A 13,203-nucleotide genomic window follows, 5' to 3' on the forward strand; every position below is an offset into this window, starting at 1 on the left:
ATCAAGGGGTTAAAGCAAGGAGTTCTATTACTACCATGGCTGGTCATTATTCTCACATGAATACGCTTCATTGTTTCATTCTCCTGATTCCCTGCATTGTCATTGAAAGGCTCCTAACATGTTTCAAGTGTGCATCTATCCTCATTAGGCAATACACAATTCAGTTGATGCCACTTTAACGGCCCCCCATTGCTGTGCACCAGCCCTCCAAGCAGCCTTCTGAGCCCTCACTAGCTGAGCTATTCCTCAATAATTTTGTGCTGCGCCACCCCTTCAAGTTGCAAGATGGTGCTGCTAAGGCCTCACTGCCAGACCAGCTTGGACCCTCCCTTGTGTGAGTGCAGTAATCCCTGCCATCGTCTTGGGGGTGCATTATATTCAGGTTTCCCTCCCTCCAAGGATTCTTAAGCCTTCCCCTCCAAAGCTTTATGCCATTTTGATTGTGGATCAAGGAAACTCCTGTGTAACCCTTTGAATGCATTGAGGCAGACATGCCTATGTCCATCAGATTATCCCACACCTCCTTGAGCCCTCTTGTACAGTGAGCCTCTGAGACCACTGCCCCCCACCATGAAACCCTCAAATGGCCCTACAATTCCTTTTAACCATCTACAGCCTACCCTGACTGTGAGTGTGCCAACCGTGATCCATTATTGAGCCAAAAAGCCGCCAGACCAAGGTGCCTGTTACAACGACCACACCCTGCACAACATGCTGGGCATGAATGACAGTTTACTTTCATGCTGCCCCCCCACCCTTGTCTAGGACAGGGACAGCCCTTGCAAGGTCAGCACTGTAAAGTTAAGCACCTCGTCACTTTGCCATCTTCCAATTCTGGCCCCAACTCGCGTATGACCCTCTCAGGGACATTCTTCCCCATTCTAGCCCAGAGGATGTTTCCAACCTGCACCCTCCTAGTCATGTGTCAGAGTGCATCCTTTGCTACTTTCACCCCTTCCCCAGTGGATGCCCTGCCCTGCAGCCCCTCCCACAGCACCCCCACCTTACTGCTAGTTTGGTAGATAGAGCATTGCCTGTGATACCCTCCTGAGAGCTATCTGGTGCTGCCTGTGAAGCCTGGCGCTGAGTCAAGATGCTGCGAGCACTGTGCGATGAAAGGTAGGCAAACAAACCTCGAGGCCACAAGCAAAGTGCTGGTCGCCAGGTGCAGAGCGCTTATATACCAACGTGACCTCTTGATCCAGTGTGGGAGGATGATTCTGGCAAGCAGGCTTTATGATGAGAATTCATAAGATTTAAACGTATTCAAATAACCTTCCCGACATTGCGCAACGGGAAACATGCTCTGCCATTGAAGTCCATAGCAGGTGATATGACCCTATTTTCCCACTGACATAAAACAGGATTTTAAGCTTATGCGATATTTTCTACTCCTGCTGCCATGGCACCTACTGTGGGCGGGAGCAGAAAATCCCAGCCATAGATCTTAGCTGCCAGTTCCAATTGGTCAGAAACCCAGATGCATGATGGTAATACTGTGGCTGAGGTAAAGAACCATGACAAATTCCACTTTCTGAGCTTGCAGATTTCTGACCTACTGCTGGCCTCTCCTCCCACCACCACCTCTACCACCCAACACCAGCTCCAAGCAGATCCAAAGGTTAAAATTCTGCTCTTTCTATTATAGTATACACAGTGTTAAAAATCAGTTTCTCCCACAAAATAACTGAACACCATCTTTTGACACAATTGAGATCATTTTAATTTTCAACAGCTATCCATTAGAAACTTGCCCAATTTTTCTTTCCATCAATAACTTGCACTCTGTCATTAGAAGTGGGGATGTTTACTGATGATTGTAGTATTCATGCCCGCATGCAGCAAGACCTGGACAACATCCAGGCTTGGGCAGCTAAGTGACAAGTAACATTCATGTCACATGAGTGTCAGGCAATGACCATCTCCAGCAAAAGAGAGCCTCCCTTCCTTTGACATTAAATGGCATTACCATCACCAAATTCACTACCGTCAAATCCCTGGTGAACTCCACTAATTAGCCACATGAATGCTGTGGCTACATGAGTAGGGGCTGGATTTAGTGTCCCCAACACAAGTCCTGCCTACCGGTTGGACATCCAGCAGGAGACCCGCATTGCTTTGTTGGGGAAGGCCCACCCTTTCCTGAGATATAGGACCCCGGGGAGAAATCCCACCCCCTGACAACTGCTAGCCAGTCAGAGGCAGGGGTCACATGAGAAGGAAGAGGGCGAGTTGGATGCAAGGGCAGGGGGGTGTCCCTCAGCAGGCACCCCTGATGCTGTGTCCCTCAATTGGGCAGGCTCCATTAAAACCAGTCCAGGCCAGAGGCTCAGTACTCTGTGGCAAGTGAGTCACCTCCTGACTCCCCAAAGCCTGCCCACCATCTACCAGGCACAAGTCAAGACTTTGATGGAATACTCTCCACTTGCCTGGATGAATGCAGCTCTAGCAACACTTGGGAAGTTCAACACCATCCAGGACAAATCAGTCTACTAGACTGGCATCCCATCCACTTGCTTAAGTCCACTCCCTCTATCATTGTCATACCATGGCAGCACTGTGTTCTATCTACAGGGTGCACTGCAATAACTCACCAAGACTTGTTCTCCAACACTTCCCAGACCCATAACCTTAACCTGCAACCTTCACCTCCTAGAACACCATCACCTCCATGTTCCAGGTCGTACACCATTCTGATAGAGATATATCATTGTCGCTTGGTCAAAATTCTGGAACTCCCTACCCAATCACACTGCGGAAGTTCCTTCACCACATGCACTGCAGAACTTCACCACCATCTTCTTAAGTGCAAAGTAGGGATGGACAGTAAATGCTGGCCTTGAAATAAAAAAAAAAATCATCACCCAAAGTGAAAACTTCCCCCAATAGCTCAAGTCCCCAAACAGATGCCAATGCAAATTTGCTTTGCTAAGTGCTCTGTAATTCCTGGTTCTGGAGCATTAGGTTGAGGAAATTTGTCTTTACCCCTTTTGCTTTCAATGCCAATTTTACCCAGCATGAAAATGAACTGAACTTCAGTATTTTTCCAGAAGCATCTGTGCTTCAGTTGGGTGAACTACAGCATTATACTGTCCAACTTAAACTGGCAAGGGCTGAAGGAAATGAGCCCTGCAACAGATATCTGAGCCTATACACCACTTCAGTATGAGCAGTTTGTAAATTTTGCTGGATTATATGTTTGATGGACAGCTCTATTTGAACTTGAGGTAATATTGAAATTTCCTTTGAGCTGGTCAAATTTATCTCAACCAGTTTTGTTCCAATTTATTAGTCCATCTGAAAACATCAGAGCAATATAAGGAACCAGAGAGACTCCATGGAAGGTCAGCAATGAACTGCCATATAATATTCAGGGACTTGTGTCAGGCTCAGTTCCTATTACAGTTTAGTGTAGAAAACACAGCTATTTGTTATTCTCCCTCATCCAATGCAGAATAATTAGGTCTGTAAACATTGTAAATTATAGGTTTTCAGTGCCACCGTTCGCTGTTCAGTAAATTACTTTATTTTGCTGCCTTCCAAAGTCAAGAAAGATTATGTGAGAGCCTATTGTATAACTAGTGGCCAAAATACATAGACATGGATTTTCTGTTTAATCCCTGGGCTCACTACAAGCAATATAGATATTGAGAATGTAGAGGCACATTACAGTTTATAGGGATAATGGGACTCACTTACAAGATCTGAGATGCTGAGACCAAAAAAAAATTCGTTATAATCTTTAAAAAAGTAACAAACAGGTTGCATTTTAACTACATGGCAGGGGTAGTGGAGTCAGGGGTGCCAGGGGGCGGAGAGTGGAGCCAGGGTGCTGGGGAGCAGCCGGAGGTGCCAGGAGGGGAATGCGGGGGCTGAGGATGGGGGGGTGGTGTCAGGGAGGGGGAGCGGAGTGGGTGAAGCCAGTGGTGCCAGAGTAGGGGAAGGCTGGGTGGATATGCCAGGGATGCGGAGGTGAGCCAATGTTGCCGGAGGATGCTCCTGGGGCTGCGTGAGTGTGTTCACACTCCTGTTGATTTAAAGAATTGCGCTCCTGAGCAGGCTCTCGGCCTGCTCGGAGCAGCTCTAGATAAGTCAATGTAACATACTGAGGTAAGTTTTCACACTGTCAGGTCCCAGCGGAACCATCACCGTGGGCCCATCCAGACAAACCACAACTTGCGGATTTGAGCATAACTACACTTCCTGGAAGTTGCAGTGATCTTACGGGCCTGAATAGAAGTGAACTTCTCAGCATTCACCACTATTGGGCCACAAGATCTAAGCCAATGAATTTGACCTGGTTCTCATTTGACGAATTCACTTGCCATGCATCACATGCTCTCTTTTCTTTGTTTCTTCATATTCACTATCTCCCTCATCATCAAAGGAGCCCTGGCTTTGGTTCCCATACCTATCGCCCTTGTTAGAATATACCTAGCCAGCCCCCAAAACATCTCCTTAAATATCACCCACTGTTCTGTTACAGTATTTCCTGTCAGCCTTTGGTTCCATTTTAATCTAGCCAGATCACTTCTCATCACATTGAAGATAGCCCTCTTCCAATCTAGACATTTCACTTTAGATTGTTCCATGCTCTTCTCCATTACTCATCTAAACCCTATGATGCAATGATCACTCTTATCCAAGTGTTCTACCATAAACACTTAGTTCAAGAAAAAGCTCCAGAGATACAAAAGCATGGAAGCAGACAAGAAAAGTAGAAGTTTTACTCAATCAGAAGACTCCGTTGCATCCCTTGGAAGTCCAGCTTCAGCAAGCAGCACTTGCAGCCTGCAGTGGTGAGATAAAATCTTTGAAATTCCAGGAAAGCTAGCCTTGAGAAACCCCTTTTAAGTCATTCAGTCAGAAGCGCCATTTGAAAGCAATTCGTCACTAAACCCAATTCCAAACTCGGAGTCTCAGCCCATGGTTCCTGAACCCAGCAAGAAAAAAACCCATCACTAATGATTCATTTCATCCGCTCCGGGTACCTCGCAACTGTCCAAGTTTGGAAACAGCAAGCCTGCAGTTCTTTTCCAAATTAATTAAGTGACCTCCACCAGTCAAATGCCTGGAGACAAAATCGTGGTGAGTGTTGCAGGCGATACCCTCTGCGACTCCCTACAAGCTACAGATGATCTTACCCTCAACAAGGCTACCTAGCTAGCTAGGCAGTCTGAGTTCCGTGAGCAATACGGGACCATCCTGAGGGGTGAGAACACTTCATGGGGCAGAAACCAACCCTCAGTCCACCATATTAGGTCACAAAAACAAAGGCACCACCCAAGTCAACCAACCCGTGTCCCTTCAGGCAGAAGCATGCTGTCACCATTTTGAAAAGTCTGCCAAAACTCTTCAAGTGCAGGAAGATCCTTTGTTCAGCAGTAACAAGCTACACCATCTTGGAAGCATGTAATCTTTTAAAGTTGTAAGCACACTTTTTTCAAATCTTCAAAAATGGATTCTAATCCAAACTTACAGCTTCACTGGGATTCACCTATGGCCCATACCAGACACACAATTGGACCCTTTGGAGGTGAAGATTTTTAAGATACAGTGTTGCTGCAGGTCTCAATAAAATATCTGAGTCAGAACAAGCTAGTATGCCTCTTTACTCAATTGGATCTATTGTAGACAACATAATTGCATGATAAGCTACTGATGAATCAAATTTGATGATGTTTTGAAATCTTTTGATGTCTATTTCAACTTACGATCCAATAAAATACTGGAGAGAGCTAAATTTATTAAGAGAGTCCAGCTCCCTAGGGAACCTGTCAATTCCATCATTAATGATCTCAGTAGGATGGCAGAAGGATGTGAATATGATGATTTAAAGTCTTGAGCTCATCTGAGACAGAATCATGGTCAGTATTGCAGGCGATACCCTCTGTGACTTCCTACAAGCTATAGATGATCTTACCCTCAACAAGGCTACCCAGCTAGCTAGGCTGTCTGAGCTACATGAGCAATAAGGGACCATCCTGAGGGGTGAGAACACTTCATGGGGCAGAAACCAACCTTCAGTCCACCATATTAGGTCACAAAAACAAAGGCACCACCTAAGTCAGGGAAAGCAACCCCTGAACCGCCCAGCAGAGCTACCTTGCCAGTGCTGCAGTGTGAAGTGCCCTCACAGGAAGGATCAGTGTCCTGTAAGGACTGCCCAACGCTTCCACTGCAACAAATAGGGACACTTGGGTAAACTGCAAGTCGAAACTCCAGCACCTCTCAGATATCCCAAAGGTCATCCAAGAGTTTGAAATCGAAGGCATACCTAAAAATGAGGTGTCAACCTGGTGAAGCTATAACACAGGACTACTTGTATGCCAAACAGCATAAGCAGCAAGTGATAGAGCTAAGCGATCCCACAATCAACGGATCAGATTTAAGCTCCGCAGTCCTGCCACATCCAGTCGTGAATGGTGGTGGAAAATTAAACAACTCACTGGAGGAGGAGGCTCCACAAACATCCCATCTTCAATGATGGGGGAGCCCAGCACATCAGTGCAAAAGATAAGGCTGACGCATTCACAACAATCTTCAGCCGGAAGTGCCGAGTGGATGACCCATCTCAGCCTCCTCTGGAGGTCCCCAGCATCACAGATGCCAGCCTTCAGCCAATTCGATTCACTCCACGTGATATCAAGAAGTAGCTGAAGGCACTGGATACTGCAAAGGCTATAGGCCCTGACAATATTCCAGCAATAGTACTGAAGACTTGTGCTCCAGAACTTGCCACGCCCCATGCCCAAGCTGTTCCAGTACAGCTATAACACTGGCATCTACCCAGCTGTGTGGAAAATTGCCCAGGTATGTCCTGTACACAATAAGCAGGACAAATCCAACCTGACCAAATACCACCGCATCAGTCAACTCTCGATCATCAGTAGTGGAAGGGGTCATCAACAGTGCTATCAAGCGGCACTTGCTTGGCAATAACCTGCTTACTGACACCCAGTTTGCGTATCGCCGGGGCCACTAGGGTCCTGACCTCATTACAGCCTTGGTTCAAACATGGACAAGAGAGCTGAGCTCCCAAGGTGAGGTGAGAGTGATGGCCCTTAATATCAAGGCCGCATTTGACCAAGTGTGGCATCAAGGAGCCCTAGCAAAACTGGAGTCAATGGGAATCAGGGGGAAAGCTCTCCACTGGTTGGGAGTCATACCTAGCACAAAGGAAGATGGTTGTGGTTGTTGGAGGTCAATCACCTCAGCTCCAGGATATCACTGCAGGTGTTCCTCAGGGTAGTGTCCTCAGCCCAACCATCTTCAGCTGCTTCATCAATGACCTTCCTTCCATCATAAAGTCAGCAGTGGGGATGTTCACTGATGATTGCACAATGTTCAGTACCATTCGTGACTCCTCAGATACTGAAGCAGTCCATGTCCAAATGCGTCAAAACCTGGACAATATCCAGGCTTGAGCTGACAAATGGCAAGAAACATTCACGCCACTCAAGTGCCAGGCAACGACCATCTCAAAGAAGAGAGAATCTAACCATCGCCTTTGACGTTCAATGGCATTACCATCGCTAAATCTCACCCTATCAGCATCCTGATATTGACCAGAAACTAAACTGGACTAGCCATATAAATACTGTGGCTACTAGAGCAGGTCAGAGGCTGGGAATCATGCGACGAGTAACTCATCTCCTGACTCCCCAAAACCTCTCCATCATCTACAAGGCACAAGTCAGGAGTGTGATGGAATAGTCCCCACTTACCTGGATAAGTGCACCTCCCACAGCACTCAAGAAGCTTGACACTGTCCAGGCCAAAGCAGCCCACATGATTGGCACCACATACACAAATCTTCACTCCCTCTCCCATCGACGCACAGTAGCAGCAGTGTGTACCATCTACAAGATGCACTGCAAGAATTCACCAAGGCTCCTTAGATAGCAGCTTCCAAACCCACGACCACTACCATCTAGAAGGACAAGGGCAGCAAATAGATGGGAACATGACCACTTGGAGGTACCCTCCAAGTCACTCACCATCCTGACTTGGAAATATATCGCCATTCCTTCACTGTCACTGGATCAAAATCTTGGATTTTCCTTCCTTCCTAACAGTACTGTGGATGTACCTACACCACATGGACTACAGTGGTTTAAGAAGGCAGCTCACCACCACCTTCTCAAGGGCAACTAGGGATGGGCAGTAAATGCTGGCCCAGCCAGCGAAGCCCACATCCCGTGAATGAATTAAAAAGAAGCAAAGTTTTCCCGAAAGTAATGGCCATAAAGACAACGTGAAAGATTTTTATGTTCTGGGAAAGGTAACTTCCAAAGAAAGTTAAGAATAATGGGTTTAAAGATGAAAGAGAAAAAAACATATTTAAGGAAATATTGAAAGCTTTATGGGGTGTGTGACCATGTGATTTTGAAGAGTGTGCTGTGCGAGGACAAACCTGTGAAGTAAGCAGCCTCTAGCCGCCCCAGGGAAGTGTTCATTTGTTCCAGAAAGCAAGGTTTTGTTACAAGCCTTGGATTTCCATTGTCGAGTGAGGGGGAGAGAGAGACATTTGAAGTACCTCTCCTATAACAACAGTGGGTGCCTTGCAGTAATATTACTGGATTTTTAAAGATTAAGAATCTATAGGGAATGTTGCCTGGAAAAGGGTGTTTCTTTGGGAGTCTAGCTGAGTAGAAATCTTTTGGGAAATGTTATAAGACTAAATTTAACTGTGTAACTGTAATCTTATGTATTTAAGTTTTCTTTTCTTTTGTTAATAAATGTTTTAATTTAATATTTAAAATCTCCAAAAGTGATAGCGGAATCTTTACTTCTGACTTCAGTACACATACCTTTTTGTAAAAAATACAAATTGCAAATCATTGTGACAGCTTGATCAAGTTTCCCTTTGGGATTTGGTCAGCCCGGCAATTACCACCTGCCATATCATAACACTACGATGATAGTATAGTTGGTAGACACATCAACCACTGTGGGCACACAGCAATTTCCAGCCAGTGTGCCAAAACCACAACCTGATAGCAATACCAACAACAAAAAGCAAAAATGAGCATGCTGCTCAATCTTCTTGCCACAGGAATGAATGCTCTTCTTCAGCCTCAATGAGTTTCTGGACAGCCTAAACAGAGAAGAAAAAAGAAAAAAGCACTGCCAAGTAGACAAATACAATTTTCATTCACCTGCAAGAAACGGTCAAGAGTAACAACAGCCAAACACTGCCAAACCAGCCAGACCAACCAGGCATGGTTTAACCTCTAGCAATGGAAGAAAATGATGAAACCATACCCAAACACCAGTCTAAATTCCACGCCAACAACAAGAACATACCACTCTCCTGACATAACGGCAAACGAGATGTGAAGGGGTTATAAAGCCTCCAGACCGCCTGAACCTCTAACTTCAAGGACTTGGGGGAGATATGGTAGTGAGAATGTTGTTAATGCTGTTAATCCTAATACTGTAATAGCAATAATGTTAGAATAGCATTAAGGTTGTAACAATGAGGTTAATTCACAAGACTTATAACAATGTAAGACTTGGAAGTAAACGAAAGTAATTTTATATCCATGGGATAGAGACCTAGGGGGAGGTGTAGTAGTAGGGTCTGATACATAAAGGGTTAATGTGGGATGGAGTACAGTACCACCCACAGAGTGACCAAAAGCCAGGGTCAGTCTGGAGATGGACACATTTGGGTTCAGACCTAGAATGGAGTCAGCCCCATACCTGTATCTTCTACTGTAAATATGTACATATAACAGTTGTTAATAAAGACTTGCTGTTAATATACTCTGGACTATGAAGCCTACTTCATCGTGTCCAAAACAGGATTTTTCATCTCTCTCCCTCTCTCTCTCTATCTCTCTCACCAACACACACTTTTTGGAGACTTATAGAATATCCTGAGTCGCCTTTTTGCTCCTCAATTTTACCCAAATGGATTTGGTTCTTCCCCCTCAAGGACAACCTCTCTTTCCAACACTCTTCCCTAATCAGCACTGCCACCATCACATTGTTTAAGCTACATTTCAGTTATTGCCACTACGGCACATTCCCACATAGCTATTAGTGCTTGTAGCTCATCAACCTTATTCACCACACTTGCTGCATTTTACATACATGCATTCTAAACCTGTCTTAGTATTCCCCATATTCCTTGCTAATCCACTCCTATCTATTATGGTAGTACCTCCTGCTCTACTACTGTCCAACACTCTCATTCCTTTATGCATCTTATTCCTCTTTTTTACTTCTATACGCTGCTGTCCATCCTCTTGCCAATTTAACCACACTAGTGAACCTCACCACAAGGACATTGGTTCCAATCCTCTTGAAGTGTAATCCATCCCTTTTGAATAGACGCCTCCTTCCCCAGAACTGGTCACAATGCCCCAAGAATCTGAAGCCTTATCTCCTGCACCTTGTCTCAACCCGAGCATTAATCCTCTCTATCCTCCTATTTCTACCCAAGGCATTTAATCCAGAGATTACTACCTTTGAGCTCCTGCTTTTTGACTTCCTCCCTAACTTCTGAAGATCTGACCATAGGAGCTCAATATATGCACTCCCTAACTCATTGATGTCGAGGGGCCATAACTTCTGGCTCGCCCCCTTCCCCGCAGAATATTCTGCGCTCTCCCCATGATGTCCTTCACCTTGGCACCAGGGGGGCAACACACCATGTTAAAATTAAGCAAAACGAATTACAGTAATTTTATCAATAACTAGTTCTGACCAAGTAAAATAAATTATTTATGACTCCTATATCAAGACCTTGCACTTCCATTTGGCTGTTGCTTTTATCTAGCACTTACACCAACAAGAAAAGTTATCACAGTTTTTGAAAATATCCAACATGTATGAAAAGGCATTGGGAGAAGTACCCAAGGGTGGCATAAGTGGGAACTAAAAAGCATTGTTGATATAAGGCTGCATATTTCAGTCCATTGTTCCCACGCAGGCTTTTAGGACTTCAAGAAAATAGAACCATTTTGATCTGTGAAAACGTCAAAACGTATAAATAACTAAATCCATACATATGTCGATTTTATGAACCTGCACTCCTAGTGGAGAAAGGGAGTGCATATCAGGAATTTGGACAGCAGGCCCCACAGGATTTTCTGTTCAGTATGAATGAGTAAACTCTATGCTATAAAGTATTTGTATGCAACTGTGTATCCATTCAGTACCTGTATTACCGTACTGTCACTGGGCGCAGTCAGATGCCAGGCTAACTCATGTTTTGCAGCACCAGTGCTATTGCATTCTGCATGACTGTTGCCTGCAATGGTGAGGCATTGCTGGAAGGAAAGTATCAGCAGTGGCAAACCTCACAAGCTGCAATTTTGTTTGAGCCATACATAAGTTGAAACTTCAGCATTCCTTGTACTACGTATTACTGAAAAAAGAGACATGTCGAAGCTTTTCATCTTGCACTCATCAGGGCACTTCACAGGAATACCAATATAAGGGGAAAACAACAATTTATACGGTATGGGAAGAGAGTGCTGATTCGTTGGCAAGTGAACTCTAGTAGAGGCGTTGCCATAAAGAATGCATGAGTGATAGTGACTGATAGTTAACTGCCAAATTTAAACCAGGCAGCTTGATCCTGATTGATCATGGTATTGCCCTGAGGAATGAGTCAGCGAATGTCTGTCTCTTATTTTGATTGGCTGAAACAGGCATAATGCGTGTACATGTTCTTTCTGTCTGCAAAGAATAGGGCCCTGTGTATTAATATATGTGGCTCCCTGTACATGCAAATGCTCCACACTGCAAGACTGACTGACTATCTTAAACTGGTTGTCAGCGTAATTCTTAGCACACTGAGGATTATTTAGCAAATGTTGTCCAATCGCGGAATCACATCTAATGTTGGACACTGTTTTAAGTTTTGCAAGCACAGGCTGGTTCAGAAGGGTCTGTACCTTGCCCATGCGAATAGCGGCTGGGACATGCTATTTGATACAATCCGCCAGCCTTTGGGAAATACGGCCTACATATCTAGCATCACACTGGCACTGAAATTCATATACCACATTACTCCTTGTACTTTATCAGTCAGCACCATATTTTGTGCATCAGGGAAGGCCTACAGCCAGAAGTTTTGTGTCACAATTATAACTCCTAAATTACAGTGTGCGTGCAGTCTTGCCCATGTGTAGTCATGTGTATGTTTCCACTAGTGTTTGGAATTTTTCCCACTGAAAATGGTACTTCAATTTAAATATATCAGATTATAAACAGAGCAAGCAGCACACAATTGCAATTGTAATTTATGACTGGGTACAACATAAAAACGTGACTTATTTTTTAACAAGATGTGCCAACAACAAAGTTCTAATCCTTGCCCCTTTGTACATAGCTCAGAGTACTAACTTTCTTTTTACTGTAGACCAGATCAGTATATTTGGCCTAATTCTGAATTCACACAGGTGTATCCTGCATGACTGAGCTGTCGCTGTTAATTAGATCTTTTAATATCTGATATCCTTTGTGTGACTATCCTCACATTTCTCTGAACTATGTTACACAGAATTGAATCCTTTAGCTAAAACATATTTCTCCTCAAAATTTTTATAGTCAGTGTTCTCTTCCTTACAACCAGACAACTAAAAATGGTTGGCCAGTGTCTCTTTCCCTGTTGTGCATCCAAATCAGTTCTTTGAAAACAGGGCAGTTCTATGTTCATGCATTCAATGTCTATGCTATCACCTTGATGCACTTATCTCTACTGTTTTAATGGATTTCTTTAACAGTACAGTAATTAGTATGGTAACAGAACAAGGCCTAGTGCCACAATGGTTGTTGGGATGTCAGTTTTATTACCAGTGGGTCAATGGGGTGGATAGAGCACCACCCTGAACAGGATGTAAGTGAGAGAGCCCTTCTGATCTAAATATAGGTAGCAGCCTGTTCTGCTTCATAGTCATAAGATCAGTGGCTTATTACTATGTATTTATGTAGGGAAACTGAGAGATAACAAGTTTTACAAGTCAAATTGAAAAGATTCTGTCTGCAAGCATTCTTCAACTCCCAAAGTCAGTGGCATTCTCAGAGGGAAGCAGAGCTACTGGCTCAGCATGAACTGAAGAAAAAAAGGTTACGCAGTTTAGATATATCTGAAAAAAGCACAACTGTTTTTAAAAGCATTGTTATGGCTGGAGTAGGGTTTCCTTAAACTGCAGAGAAAAGTAGCGTCCACTTGGAAAGGTCATA

Source organism: Cetorhinus maximus, chromosome 11 (assembly GCF_964194155.1).
Source record: "Cetorhinus maximus chromosome 11, sCetMax3.hap1.1, whole genome shotgun sequence".
NCBI classification, from domain to species: Eukaryota; Metazoa; Chordata; class Chondrichthyes; order Lamniformes; family Cetorhinidae; genus Cetorhinus; species Cetorhinus maximus.